The 3608-nt window shown below is 46.1% G+C and overlaps 1 protein-coding gene across 1 annotated transcript in view; it reads left to right on the forward strand.

Moving 5' to 3' along the window:
- LOC125048235 (octopamine receptor beta-2R-like) overlaps window positions 1-3608 on the forward strand; it is a 378640-nt gene that overhangs the window by 145764 nt on the left and 229268 nt on the right. The gene's annotated exons all lie outside the window — the stretch shown is intronic.

The raw sequence follows: 3608 nt of genomic DNA on the forward strand, positions 1-3608 counted from the left end.
GCATGGTCAAGGAAATGGGTGAGAAGGACAGTAGGAGGTATATTTGATTTTGGTGGGTTAGGGTAGACAGAGGAGCAAATATGGGGTAAGGTATAAGCCATGGAGGGACTGAATGGACAGAGAACGGGAGGAGTCGGAGATGGGGAAAAGGGGAATGGGAGAGGAGATTATCCATGCGAGTGGGGAAAGGAGTAGGTAAACGTGGAGAAGGAGCAAGGGTAGGAAGTAGGGATCGTGGGATAGTTAGTTTAGTGAGGGGAAGTTGGTGGAATCGAGCATAACATTGGAGAGAGAGAAGGGCACGGCGTCGAGAGTGAGATGGTATGCCTGATTCTTAAGGATCTCAACTGGAGAGGAGCGGAAGGCACCTAGGGCTAAGCGAAGACCACAGTGGTGGATTGTATCAAGGTGAGCAAGGAGAGAAGTTGAGGCAGAGGAGTAGATATGGCATCCATAATCAAGAGTGGAGAGGATCAAGGTGACATGAAGATGAAGGAGAGTTTTTCGATCTGAGCCCCAGGATAAATGGGATAGGGTTTGTAAGATTCGGAGACGGCGACGAGCTTTTTCTTTGATGTAAAGAATATGGCCTCGCCATGATAGTTTGGAGTCAAAAATGACGCCTAAGAATTTACCAGAGGAATGGTGTTGAAGTGGAGTGTCATATAAGAATTGTGAAGGTAGAGGACCTACACGTGTGCGAGAGAAAAGAATGGAGAAAGATTTGGAGGTAGAAAAGCGGAAGCCATGGTTTGTGGCCCAGGAGGAAACTGATGATATTGCAGATTGAAGAAATTGGTAGAGATTTGGTATGGATGTGCCAGACGCATAGATGGTTAAATCATCAACATATAGTGATGACCGGGCTCCTGGTGGTAGAACTGAGACAATGTCATTTACAGCAAGAAGGAATAAGGTGGTACTAAGCACACTGCCTTGTGGGACACCTTCAATTTGAGGAAAGAAAGCAATTTTGACCTGGAAAGTGCGTTGGGAGAGGAAAGACTTTATGAAGACACCCATATTTCCACATATGCCTAGAGAGGACAATTGTTGGAGAATATGGTACCTCCATGTCGTATCATATGCTTTTTCTAGGTCAAAAAACATAGCTAGTACGGATTCATGGCGTGCGGATGTAATATATGTCTCAAAATGAGCAAGGGGGTCAGCTGTGCTTCGGGCACGGCGAAAACCAAACTGGGAAGGTGAGATTAGATTGTGGGATTCAAGATACCACATTAAGCGGAAGTTAACCATTCACTCTAGTAGTTTGCATAAGCAGCTAGTTAGTGCGATGGGGGGATAGTCTTGAGGGAGGGTACCCGATTTATTGGGTTTTAGGAAAGGGAGGATAAGAGCTTCTCGCCAATGAGAAGGAAAATTTCCTGATGTCCATATGTGGTTGTAAGTTGTTAATAGGAAGGATAATGAAAAAGATGGGAGTTGTCGGAGCATACGGTAGTGAATACCGTCAGGGCCTTCATGACTGTTGCGGCACGATTTTAGGGCAGCATTGAGTTCAGAGGAAGAAAAGGGAGCATTATAGGACTCAGCAGAGGATAGGGTGAAGATAATGGGGGTACGTTCCCTGATGGTTTTAATAGAAGAGAAGTGTGGAGAAAGGTGAGAGCCACTACTGACCTGGCTGAAATAGTCACCTAGTTCATTAGCGACTTCGGGAGGATCAGAGATAAGGGTATCTCGAATACGGAGGACGGGGGCTGGATGGGGGGGATGTTTGCCTGATAATTTATGTATCCGGCGCCAAACATTTGAGATAGATGTAGAGGATGTAATTGAGGGAACATAATTTCGCCAGCTATTGGTTTTACTATTTCGGATTGTACGACGAAAACAGGCAGATGCTCTTTTAAAGGAGATAAGAGCTGATAGTTGATGAGGGGTACCTCGTTTGTAGCGGTAACTATTGCAGGCTGCACGTTTTACACGGAGTGCTTTAGTGCAATCAGAATTCCACCATGGAACACATTTGGAGGTATAGGGTCTTGAGGTTCGAGGGATAGCTGTATGGGCAGCTCTTAGGACTGTAGTTATGAAAAATTGTATAGTTTCTGATATGGATGAGAGGGATGATGGAGGGGTATGAATAGTAGAGAGTGAAGTGAAAGTATGCCAGTCAGCTCTAACAAAGCACCAGCGTGGGGAGTTGGGAAGGGGTACATATGAAGTTGGAGAAAGGAGAACTGGAAAGTGGTCGCTATAGGGAAAGTGGTCGCTTTAGGGAAAGTGGTCTAGAACTGACCAGTGGAAATCTAAATGAAGAGAAGGGGAGCATAGAGAGAGATCAACGCATGAAAAAGACTGCGTGCGTGTATCAAAGTGTGTGGGGCGATCTGTATTTAGAATAATAAGATCAGCTGTGGATAGGAAGCGCTCTAGAGCTCGGCCACGGGTGTTGGTGATAGAATCACCCCAAAGAGTGTGGCGGCAGTTAAAATCACCTACTATGAGGAAAGGTGATTGAAGTTGGGAAATTAGGTTTTCAAAAGCAACAAAGTTAATGGGGTGGGAAGGGGAGAAGTAGACTGAAATCACTGTGATCCAGCGGCGAAGAAAGATACGAATAACTGTACAAGGGACAGTGGTTTGAAAGGGAGGTATGACATAAGGTGTTTTTTGGTTGATAAGTATAGACGAGACATAAAGGGAGTGTGGGGAAGAAACAAAATGGTAATTGGGGATTGGTATTGGAGATTGTGTAAGAAAAGTTTCTTGGAGGCATATAATGGATGGGTTATAAGAGGAGAGGATATGTCAGAGGTCAGGTCTGTGAGAGCGGAAACCGCGAATGCTCCAATGAAGGATTGTTATACTTTCGTTGATTTAGTGGCAAAGATTGCAGTGTTTGTTGGAGAATTTGAAGGGGAAGGTTCTAGAGGGTGGGATAAAGAATGAGGTTGGGGAGGTGGTGTTGCATCAGGAGGGGTGTCGGGAGGTAGAGGGTCTGGGGAAGAGGGTATTCGTGACATGAGGGATTCACGTGTGTATCCAGGAGGGAGTGGAAGGGATAGAGGGGATGGTGGGAGGGTTAATACAGGTAGGGGTGGAGTCGGGGGGGGGGGGGGGTTGTTGGGATGTGGTAGGAGGATTGGGTGTAGGGAGAATATGAGTAGGAGGAGGATGGATATCGGCAGTCACTTTGAGTGTGGAGGGAGTGGGAATTGTAGAATTTGAAGGTGGATGAGTATTAGTTTGGGATTCTATTATGTAGTTCTGGATATCTTCAAGAGTTTCTGTAATGGGGTTGGTTGTAGAGTTTTGTGAAATTAAGGTTTTCTTGTGAGGGGGGGGGGAAGATAAGTCTGGTGTCTGATAAATAGGGGCAGAGGAAGGTGGTGATTGTGAGGTAGGGGAAGAGGGGGTGGAACGTTTATTCTGTCTGCTGCGGGTAGTGCGGGGAGGGAGAGGGGAAGGTGTTGGGGCTGTAGTAGAGATTGGGGTGTCTGGATTTGGGATAGCAAAAGAATTTGATTGGGTAGAGATTGGAGTGTCTGGGTTAAGGATGGTAAAAGAGTTTGACTGGGGAAGGTAGGAGGTAGAAGAGGGGAAGTTAGATGGAGGGGGTTGGGTTTAGGAGAGGATGT

The sequence above is a fragment of the Penaeus chinensis genome, chromosome 43, assembly GCF_019202785.1.
Source record: "Penaeus chinensis breed Huanghai No. 1 chromosome 43, ASM1920278v2, whole genome shotgun sequence".
Lineage (NCBI taxonomy): Eukaryota > Metazoa > Arthropoda > Malacostraca > Decapoda > Penaeidae > Penaeus > Penaeus chinensis.